This window comes from Oncorhynchus nerka, linkage group LG4 (assembly GCF_034236695.1).
Source record: "Oncorhynchus nerka isolate Pitt River linkage group LG4, Oner_Uvic_2.0, whole genome shotgun sequence".
Taxonomy (NCBI): Eukaryota; Metazoa; Chordata; class Actinopteri; order Salmoniformes; family Salmonidae; genus Oncorhynchus; species Oncorhynchus nerka.
Window position 1 is genome coordinate 53,146,673 of NC_088399.1, and position 12,074 is coordinate 53,158,746.

The 12,074-nt window shown below is 39.2% G+C and overlaps 1 protein-coding gene across 5 annotated transcripts in view; it reads left to right on the forward strand.

Annotated features, from left to right (window-relative positions):
* Positions 1–3,421: 3,421 nt before the first annotated feature.
* LOC115127624 (dymeclin-like) overlaps positions 3,422–12,074 on the forward strand; it is a 165,507-nt gene continuing 156,854 nt past the window's right edge. For all 5 annotated transcript variants that reach the window (XM_029657241.2, XM_029657247.2, XM_029657252.2 and 2 more), the window contains exon 1: positions 3,422–3,620. The gene's annotated coding sequence lies outside the window, so the exon portion shown is untranslated. The remainder of the gene's footprint in view (positions 3,621–12,074) is intronic.

Sequence of the window (12,074 nt, forward strand, 5' to 3'; positions counted from 1 at the left end):
CCGTCGCTGGACCAGACAGGACTGGCAAAAAGTGATCTTCACTGACGAGTCGTGTTTTTTTAGTCTCACCAGGGGTGATTGTTGGATTTGTGTTTATCGTTGAAGGAATGAGCGTTACACTGAGGCCTGTACTCTGGAGCGGGACCGAGGTGGAGGGTCTGTCATGGTCTAGTGTGTTACAGCATCATCAGACTGAGCTTGTTGTCATTACTGGCAATCTCAATGCTGTGCGTTACAGGGAAGACATCTTTCTCCCTCATGTGGTACCCTTCCTGCAGGATCATCCTGACATGACCTGAGCTGCTAGAGGCGGCAGGGTAGCCTAGTGGTTAGAGCGTTGGACTAGTAACCGGAAGGTTGCAAGTTCAAACCCCCGAGCTGACAAGGTACAAAATCTGTCGTTCTGCCCCTGAACAGGCAGTTAACCCACTGTTCCTAGGCTGTCATTGAAAATAAGATTTTTTTTTCTTAACTGACTTGCCTAGTTAAATAAAGGTAAAAAAAAACAAAACATGCATGACAATGCCAACACGCACAGAACAAGCAGTACGGCTGATTTCCTGCAAGACAGGAATGTCAGTGTTCTGCCATGGCCAGCGAAGAGCCCGGATTTCAGTCAATCAATCAATCAATCAATCTTATTTATAAATCCCTTCTCATATCAGCTGATATCTCAAAGTGCTGTACAAAAACCCAGCCTAAAACCCCAAACAGCATGCAATGCAGGTATAGACGCACGGTGCCTAGGAAAAACTCCCTAGAAAGGCCGGAACCTAGGAAGAAACCTAGTGATGAACCAGGCTATCAGGGGTGGCCAGTCCTCTTCTGGCTGTGCCGGGTGGAGATCATAACAGAAAATGGCCAAGATGTTCAAATGTTCATAGATGACCAGCGGGGTCAAATAATAAGAATCACAGTGGTTGTAGAGGGTGCAACGGGTCAGCACCTCAATCCCATTGAGCACGTCTGGGACCTGTTGGATTGGAGGGCGAGGGCTAGGGCCATTTCCCCCGGAAATGTCTGGAAACTTGCAGGTGCCTTGGTGGAAGAGTGGGGTAACATTTTTCAGCAAGAACTGGCAAATCTGGTGCAGTCCATGAGGAGGAGATGCACTGCAATACCTTAATGCAGCTGGTGGCCACACCAGATACTGACTGTTACTTTTGATTTTGACCCCCCCTTTGTTCAGGGACACATTATTCAATTTCTGTTAGGCACATTTCTGTGGAACTTGTTCAGTTTATTTCTCAGTTGTTGAATCTTGTTATGTTCATACACATTTTTATACTTGTTAAGTTTGCTGAAAATAAACACCGTTGACAGTATAGGAATATTATTCCTAGCCACAGCAATGTTCAAATTATATATACAAAAAAATATGATTAGACGAAAATGCATAACATGCTAACAAGTTCAGGGCGGAACATTAAAGTGAACGTTTCAGATATAAATACAATGTTTACACTGTCAGATGTCACGTTCACGCACGTCTGGCGACATGGAAATATGATGGAATAGGACCAGAGTCAAGTCAGAGTTAACTGTTGTTTACAAAGCTGCTGGACTGTTGCTTTATATCTGTTGTCATTTGTCATCTGATGAAGCCATCTCTCTTTTCAGACCGAAGTCAATGGCCTGGTTGCTAATGGGGCAGGTGCAAATGGTTCAAGCTACTGCAGCCTTTGACAAGAAGACTGACTGACATTTCACTTCACACCTTAAGTTATATTTATCACCTTGAAAGTGTTTTAATACAATATGGAGAAAAACACTAAGTTAATCATTATTTTATTTAGTTGAGTAATGTAGAATCGTTTAATGCTTGATTTAACATAGCAACACAATTGACATTTTCCATAATGCTCATTATTATGCTTTGAGAGATTGATTAAAGATTGCTTTATAATTTCAGGAATTGTCCATAATATATTTGCAGGAATAGTGACATTTTTGTGTTTCACTGTGAGATTAGCTGTGATATTCACCTATTCATTCCTCCCACTGGAGCAGCATCTGTTGTCAAAATGTGAAAGCTGTTCTATCTTTGTAGCTGTGTTATCTAGTGGTTTCCTGGTTGCTAAAATTCTACACTGTTCACTCAATTTCAATGTATGTCAGAAAACGAGCACAGAATGGTGTAGGGAATCATTGTACGATCTAAATCACTGAATGATCTTTTCGATAACAAGAAATATTGTCGTTATCGCTGTTTGAAGCTGGTGGACCATAACTAAAAGTAACTTTTGGTGCTAGTGGACCAAAACCTATGGTCCAAAGCCACAACGTCAGAACATTTTGACAGCAGATACTGTCTGGCGGGAGAAATCAATAGGCGAATAACACAAGATGGGAGGGTAAGTAATACTATGGAACACTATCATTCCACTATTATTGGCAAATATATGATTGACATTTTCTGAAATTACAATGGATTTTTTTTTTTCAATCTTATGTGTAGCACCTTTAATAAATGAATGGTATTTCTGCCTTTGGTTTATCAAGCTTGAATCCCTGATGTGTTTATAACATACAATACCTAGTTCTGTATAGTATTTAGTATACATTTTATAATTCTGAAATAAATTAACAATTTAAACATTTAACATCTTTCCTGTTTTAAAACATTATTTTTATTTTACTTTGTGCAATGTAGAAATAAAGCTATATGGATTACTTTGATTGTTCCCTCCTACTGGATCTAATTTAGCCTGGTCTCAGATCTGTTTGTGCTCTTGCCAACTCCATTGATGTCATTTTTAAGAGATCAGAAACAGACTAGCAAACAGGCTAGATCTCATTGCAGCATATAATGATTTTCCCATCTATTATTCAGAATACGTTTCAGCTATACCTGAAGTATTTATCATGCATATATGAGCAGACAGGGATGTCATAGATGCTTATATCATAACCATAATAGGATAAAATACTCTTTTTTTTTCAAACCCACACTGAGGGCCAGATTCCCAGACACGGATTTAGCCTAGGCTTGGACTAAAAGCATGCTCGATTAAGAACTTCCATTGAAATAGCTTTTTAGTTCAGCACGAGGCTTCATCTATGTTTGGGAAAACAGCTCCCAGGGTTTTTGCAGCCTTGTCTTCTAAGTGGCTTGACCTCTTCTAGCTACTACTAGGGCCAGCAAAGGTGAAATATCTGCTCTATTTACAATGACTAAGGTTAAAATATAAGGAATGTTATTCCAAGCCACAGTAATGTTCAAATTATTAAACAAAAAAAAAATGGTTTGAAGAAGATACATGACATGCTAAGAAACTGCCCCATGAAGTTTAGGGCTGAACATTCGAGTGAACGTTTCAGATATAAATAAAATGTCTAGAATCGACTTGGCTTTGATAACGTGTAAGTGTCGAGTCCGTGCTGTGTATTTCAATTTTATGCACGTTCTGCCTAACTGTCAGACGCCACATGCACGCAAGTCTGTGGCGACGTGAAAATATGATGGAATAGGACGAGTCAAATCAAGAGTTCTCAAATGAGCAAACGGTTGTTTATCATTGACATCTACATCATTAGCTACTGTTCAGTAAGCAGAAGACTTCAGAAGAACCTGGGAGACGTAAGCTAGCTAGGTGCCACGAGAGTAGTGAATTTGACAGGTGAGCTGTCAGCTAATGCTAGTGGCTAGCCGGACATAGTTCTCTAGCTACTCGATTAATTAGCTAGTGTGTTATTTTAATCTCATGTCAGTTACACATCTGTTTCACCTGACAAGTTTCACAGTCTTTAAGGAAGCCTGTCAGATGCGTTTAGGCCGTTTGTTTTGCGGTTTGCTTAGTAAACTAGCTGCAGCTAGGTTGTGTGCTAACTAACGTTAGTTGACTTGCTACCGGACAAGTCCATGAATATCTCTTTGTGTGGTCGGTATTTATGTATATTTGTTTTACTGAAACGGTAACGTTATAGCAAACTGTCAGCCACAGACGTGCAAGGAGGGTGAAATGCAGGTTTGCGACTGCTGTAGCTAGTGAGGTTGCTATGGCTAACCAAGCTAGCTACTTACATTGACATGGTGTCACACCGAGGTAAAGTTGGTTTTATATTCGGACCTCAATACACATTCGCCAAAAGCCATTTTAAATGGTAAAAACAACAACTATTTCATTGCTTGTCACAGAAACAAAAATCTATATGGTTTATTCTATAAATGTGTAGCATACTTTTCAAACGTTTTGTTTTCAATTATCAAGCTAGGTATGATTTATTCTATAAATGTCTAGCATACTTTTACAACTTTTGCTTTGAGTAGAAATTCCAGTTTTGTTTGAATGAAAATACATAAAATCTCAAATATTGCATTTAAAGATGAAGAAATCAATAACTAATTCAGTGAATGTCTCAGAGAAAAGTGAAAGTATGCATTTATTTGCAGTAACTTTAAAGGAATGTTTATTTCTAGTGCATTGTTCTATATGAATCTTAAATTGTATGCCGAATCAATGTTTGCATTTTTAGTGCAACAGTTCCACATTTTAAAGTAGTTACAAGGCACAACCGTCATTTATGTGTCTGTAATTTAACAGCAAAGAGGCCCCTTCCAATCATTTTCTATTTAGGCTTTATTGAAGTCCTTCTTTGTCATCCCCAGACAAGCTGAATGGTACCATCTTTGGCACACATTCTATCTGCAGTATTAAAAACATAAAAGAGGGTTATGTTTATTTACATGTAAATTACAGTTCTGGAATACCCATTCTGTTACACACTTTTGCAATTAGGAACATTTTCAAATTGAATTGGATTTTTGTTCATTTGCTAAATTGACTTTAAATTACATTCATTTGACCTCAAACTTGACAGACACACACAACTGAGGTGTTAATCATTGTTGAGTATTCAGGCAATATAAATCATATAGTAATAAAGGCATACATTTGCAAAAAACATATGCATTTATAAAAAAGGTATCACACATCAATGTTGTAATATCAAACATTACATTAATGGCAGTCTTTGAAATCCAAATCAGTTTAATTGTCACTTGTGCCAGATACGTGTGTACCTATTACAGTGGATTGTTGTCATAGTATGTATCTAGTATATCTCATAGTAGAATATTAAAGTAATGATAATAGAACATTAGAGCAAGGATAACCCTGATTAAAAGTTTCAAGGCAAAGTTTCATACTTCTAAATGTCTTGAAGGATGAAACTATATGAGTTTTCATAGCCTACTGTTATATTACACAAAGACAAACCCAGTTGGTCAGATGGTCATCAGTTTTCTCTGGATGATGCAAAACGCACATTGAGCAGTCTTACTTTGCATTGAAGACTGGAAAAAAAGAGGACCACATTTTTATGCATTGTTGACACATTTAAAGACGCTTTCTGGAGCCCATAGTTCTAAAGGTTGTGCTTCAAAGAATAAAAAAAAGTATGCTAGACATTTACAGAATAAATCATACTTAGTTTGATGTTTCTGTGACAAACGGTGAATTAGTTATAGATTTATACTGATTTAAATGGCATTTTTATAGATTTTATGTATTTCTATCAAATCAAAACTGGAAAGAATCAGTTGGACCAGTCTAGCCCAATAATGGACTAAAGGAGCCTAATGATTTGAATTAGATTTTTTTTAACACTTGCAGCCAACAGTATTTTTCAATGACAACATGTTTGTGGCGACCGTCTTCAATTCAGACACAGGTGTTAATAGGAGATGCAGATAGCTAATTAACGCAGGCAGTAGGCTCAGTCTTCTATCTGTTTCCCTTGAACGCGCTGTAACATGAAGATATGGCCTTGTGGGAACACTAACCCTATAAAGGTGTGTATCAATTTTTGTAATTTACTCATCTCTGATGTTTCCAAAACCGTACCACGAGTGATGATGTTCCGAGCGACAGGGCGCTCTAATGGAGTGTCTAGTTTGAGAAACAGACACCTCACAAGTCCTCAACTGGCAGCTTCAATAAATGGTATCCGCAAAACACCAGTCTCAATGTCAGTTCCTCTATCCAGTGTCTGTGTTCTTTTGCCCATCTTAATCTTTTATTTTTATTGGCCAGTCTGAGATATGGCTTTTTCTTTGCAACTCTGCCTAGAAGGTCAGCATCCCAGAGTCGCCTCATCACTGTTGACATTGAGACTGGTGTTTAGCGGGTAACACTCCAGGATTCTTTTTTATATGTGTTATAGTCCCCTACATTATTTTAACATTTCTACAAACTTCAAAGTGTTTTCTTTCCAATGGTACCAATTATATGCATATCCTGGCTTCCAGGCGTGAGCAACAGGCAGTTTACTTTGGGCACGTCAGTCAGGCGGAAATTGAGAAAAAAGGGGACTAGTCCTAAGAAGTTTTAAGTGACAAAGTACATTTTGTGTGCACTGTCTTCATGCATTAATTTTCATTCACAACAAGTCAGTTTTGTGGAAACACACCACTTCATGCAGATTTTAGAATATTTGCATGAAACTCTGTCGGCAATTTGATGGAAATCTAGATATTGAAACTCCTTAGATGTCAAATGGTACGACTTCCCTAACCAAATTACATTAACATTATTTACAAATGTTTTGTTATAGCTTTGATTAATTCAGCCTGTTTTTGACGTTTATTTGGCGATCATCTCACCTAGGTAATATTTTCTAACGTTAGACAGCACATTGTAGCTGAACTAGAACTATTTTCTTGCTAGCCCTTTGTGAGGTACGAGACTGATCAGTGCAGGCGGAATTGATGCCCTATCTGACGCAAGACAATGGTTGTCTGATCGTCAAAGCAAGTGCGAAAACAGTCTGGACAACCCCCCTCTCCAGTTAATGTCACCTCTCCTGGCTGACACCTACCCTTGAGCCTCCTTTCTTTCCATTTACTGTAACCAGCATCCTTAACAACTGATCACCGACCAACACTGGACGTCCACGGACGTTGAAAAGTAGTAGAAATTTTGTCAATCTGAACCTGGCCTTGATTTCAATATGTCGCTTTTGGTACAGACCGGAGCGGCCTTACTTTGATCCAAACCGTAACCAATCATAGCCGTTGATGTTTCAGAAGTGTGGGGAATACAGTCCAGTAGAGCACAGAGTAAAGTCAAAAGTTGAGTATAGTACAGTACACAGTAGCACACAAGTTGTACTCCAATGTACTGTATTGAGCTGTACTGTACTGAACTAGCCTATACTCTACTGAACTCTACTATTCTGTTCTGTGCTGTACTCCCATTAGGCTCCTGAGTGGCACAGCGGTCTAAAGCACTGCATCTCAGTGCTAGAGACGTCACTACAGACCCTGGTTCGGTCCCGGGTTGTATCAACACCGACGGTGATCAGGAGTCCTATAGGATGCACAATTGGCCCAGCATTGTCCGGGTTAGGGGAGGGGTAGGCCGTCATTGTAAAATAAGAATTTGTTCAAATTAAGGTTTAAGGAAAACAATACTGAGCTCTCCTGTGCTGTACTTTGATGTCCAAACATTTTAAACATACAGTTGAAGTCGGAAGTTTACATACAATTAGGTTGGAGTCATTAAAAGCAATTTTTCAACCACTCCACAAATTTCTTGTTAATTAACAAACTGTAGTTTTGGCAAGTTGGTTAGGACATCTACTTTGTGTATGATACAAGTAATTTTTCCCAAAATTGTTTTACAGACAGATTATTTCACTTCTAATTCACTGGAATCACAATTCCAGTGGGTCAGATCAGAAGTTTACATACACTAAGTTGACTGTGCCTTTAAACATCTTGGAAAATGCCAGAAAATGATGTCATGGCTTTAGAAGCTTCTGTTAGTCTAATTGACATAATTTGAGTCAATTGGAGGTGTACCTCTGGATGTATTTCAAGGCCTACCTTCAAACTCAGTGCCTCTTTGCTTGACATCATGGGAAAATCAAAAGAAATCTGCCAAGACCTCAGAAAAATATTTTGTAGACCTCCACAAGTCTAGTTCATACTTGGGAGCAATATCCAAACCCCTGAAGGTACCACGTCCATCTGTACAAACAATAGAATGCAAGTATAAACACCGTGGGACCACACAGCCATCATACTGCTCAGGAAGGAGAAGCGTTCTGTCTCCTAGAGATTAACGTACTTTGGTGTGAAAAGTGTAGCTCAATCCCAGAACAACAACAAAGGACATTGTGAAGATGCTGGAGGAAACGGGTACAAAAGTATCTATATCCACAGTAAAACGAGTCCTATATCGACATAACCTGAATGTCCGCTGAGCAAGGAAGAAGCCACTGCTCCAAAACCGCCATAAAAAAGACAGACTATGGTTTTCATCTGCACATGGGGACAAAGATTATACTTTTTTGGAGAAATATCCTCTGGTCTGATGAAACAAAAATAGAGCTGTTTGGCCATAATGACCATCGTTATGTTTGGAGGAAAAAAGGGGACGCTTGCAAGCCTAAGAACACCATCCCAACCGTGAAGCACAGGGGTGGCAGCATCATGTTGTCGGGGTGCTTTGCTGCAGGAGGGATGGGTGCACTTCACAAAATAGATGGCATCATAAGGAAAATTAGGTGAATATATTGAAGTAACATCTCAAGACATCAGTCAGGAAGTTAAAGCTTGGTCGCAAATGGATCTTCCAAATGGACAATGACCCCAAGCATACTTCCAAAGTTGTGGCAAAATGGCTTAAAGACAACAAAGTCAAGGTATTGGAGTGGCCATCACAAAGCCCTGACCTCAACCCTTTAGAAAAGTTGTGGGCAGAACTGAAAAAGTGTGTGCAAGCAAGGAGGCTGAAACCTTACTCAGTTACACAAGCTCTGTCAGGAGAAATGGGCCAAAATTCACCCAATTTATTGTGGGAAACTTGTGGAAGGCAACCCGAAATGTTTAGCACAGCTCGGGGGCAGCAGCGTAGCCTAGTGGTTAGTGCGTTGGACTAGTAACTGAAAGGTTGCAAGATCGAATCACCGAGCTGACAAGGTACAAATCTGTCGTTCTGCCCCTGAACAAGGCAGTTAACCCACTGTTCCTAGACCGTCATAGAAAATAAGAATTTGTTCTTAACTGACTTTCCTAGTAAAATAAAGGTTTAAAAAATACATAAATGTTTGACCCAAGTCAGACAATTCAATGGCAATGCTACCAAATACTAAGTGAGTGTATGTAAACTTCTGACCCACTGGAAATGTGATGAAAGAAATTAAAGCTGAAATAAATAATTCTCTACTATTATTCTGACATTTCAGTCTTAAAATAAAGTGGTGATCCTAACTAACCTAAGACAGGTAATTTTTACTAGGATTAAATGTCAGGAATTGTGAAAAACTGAGTTTAAATTACATTTAAATGACATCATGCTAAACTTCCGACTTCAACTGTAGATGTCTACGATTGGTTCAGATTTGGTACAGACCAAACTCCGGACCAACCAAAAAGCTCCTTAAAATAATAGCCAGAACAATACCCAAATATGCAAAGGAGGATATTGCATACCTTTATACCTTTTTCTATTTTTCTATATCAACATGAATTGGAAATTATATCCATAATTATGCATTTCTGTGTATTACAGATCAGGGACACATGATGGAATTCCGTTACTGCAATTCTGTTGCCCTGTGTACATCCACTTCACTTACTGTAGTTCAATAACCCAAATTCATGTTTTCAAACTCAATGTGTTATGTCATAGCAGACACCCCATTCTTTCTGCAGACATCTTTGAATCTTATAGCTGCAATATGTGACTGGGTGACCTGGCAAGTTAACATAGTCTAACAAACAAGTCTAAGAAGCGGTAGAGCTGTTCTATTTTAGTTTTGACTGGATGTGTCAATGTGTAGATTATGTATGTATGATCTATCAGCAGAATTACTGTCTTACCTCAATTTGCCATGAAATTCCTAGTTTGAAAGCGATTGTTTTCTTGACACTGTGCTGTGACATTTTCTCTGTATTTCCACCCAAGTGGGGTGGCCCCCTAGCAATTTGAGTTCCAGCCAATGAGATTCAGCCCCTCACATTTGGGTGACAGCTAGCAAGAGGTCTGCCCAGCGTTATCCAATGAGGTTGCAGGGTGGGCTCAGTGGACACAGCAGTGGGAGAGCGAGCGCAATGACGTGATGCACATATCTGCACGTGATGTAGTATGCAATATTCGGGGACCCCTTTTGGCTCGTGAGTGCAACATTCAGAACCACTGGCTAAAAAATTCTACAGAGATTCTTTTACCAAACTTTGCATCTGCACAGTTCTTCCATTAAATGGTTTTGTTAAATGTTGAATGTAAATTCTTCCTTGTGCATAGAGTATGGTCTGTTAAATTTTGACATCAATTTTATTTTTTGCCATACATTTTCAAGTGAAAAATCAGTCTCTGCGCAATTCTGTTACCGTGGAATTTCCCACATGACTGGTGTGATCAAACGAATGTGTACTAAAGGAAACCATAGACTAGAACGCAAACTCATACCACGCTATACCACTGTACTGTGTAATGAACATGCCATGTCGCCTAATTCATTGCTATGCCCAGGCCAGGTAGTCATCTTTTTCTATTACCCGTGCTTCCATTTTGTGGCTAAATCAGAGTTTGCTAAGTCTGTCACTTTTGGAGAGAACCCTGGAGTACTGATGTGATGTCATGACACATTGCTCCAAGCCTACATGTTTGGGAGAAGTGTATTGATCATTCACTCCAATAGTGTAGTAAATATTTGTCTTACTTCTTTAACGCTGCACTGTTGGGAATGGACTCGTAAGTAAGCGTTTCACTGTAAAGTCTACACCTGTTGTATTTGGCTCATGTGACCAATAAAATATATTATTTGATTATGTTCATTATTCTGCAAAGTGGGTCATATTTCCTAATGAAGGTAAGCTCAAACGCTTAATTAAAAAAAAAAATCTCTGATGGATTTGAGGATGCTGCCAGACAGATGTGCATCATAAACCAGATTTTGGCAGATGTACAGTGGCAAGAAAAAGTAAGTGAACCCTTTGGAAATACCTGGATTTCTGCATAAATTGGTATCTGATCTAAGTCACAACAATAGACATACACAGTCTGCTTAAACTAATAACACACAAACAATTATACGTTTGTCAAAATTTAACATACCGTGTAAACATTCACAGTGCAGGGTGGAAAAAGTATGTGAACCCTTGGATTTAATAACTGGTTGACCCTCCTTTGGCAGCAATAAACTCAACCAAATGTTTTCTGTAGTTGCGGATCAGACCTGCACAGCGGTCAGGAAGTGTTTTGGACCATTCCTCTTTACAAAACTGCTTCAGTTCAGCAATATTCTTGGGATCTCTGGTGTGAACTGCTCTGGAGGTCATGCCATATAATCTCTATCGGGTTGAGGTCAGGACTGACTGGGCCACTCCAGAAGGTGTATTTTTTTCTGTTGAAGCCATTCTGTTTTTGATTTACTTCTGTGTTTTGGATCATTGTCCTGTTGCATCACCCAACTTCTGATGAGCTTCAATTGGCGGACAGATAGCCTAACATTCACCTGTAAAATGTCTTGATAAACTTGGGAATTCATTTTTCTGTCGATGATAGCAAGCTGTCCAGGCCCTGAGGCAGCAAAGCAGCCCCAAACCATGATGCTCCCTCCACCGTACTTTACAGTTGGGATGAGTTTTTGATGATGGCGTGCTGTGCCTTTTTTTCTCCACACATAGTGTTGTGTGTTCATTCCAAACAACTCAACTGTAATTTCATCTGTCCACAGAATATTTTGTCAGTAGCGCTGTGGAACCTCCAGATGCACTTTTGCAAACTTCAGACATGTAACAATGTTTTGTTTGGCTTTTTTGTTGGCTTCTTTCCTTGGTGTCCTCCCATGGACACTATTCTTGTTTGGCGTCTTACGTATCATAGACTCATCAACAGAGATGTTAGCATGTTCCAGAGAAGTCTTTAGCTGACATTAGGATTCTTCTTAACCTCATTGAGCACTCAATGTTAGTCTTAGTCATCTTTGCAGGACGGCCACTCCTAGGGAGAGTAGCAACAGTGCTGAACTTTCCATTTATAGACTATTTGTTTTACCGTGGACTGATGAAAATCAAGGCTTTAAGAGATACTTTTGTAACCCTTTCCAGCTTTATTTAAAAT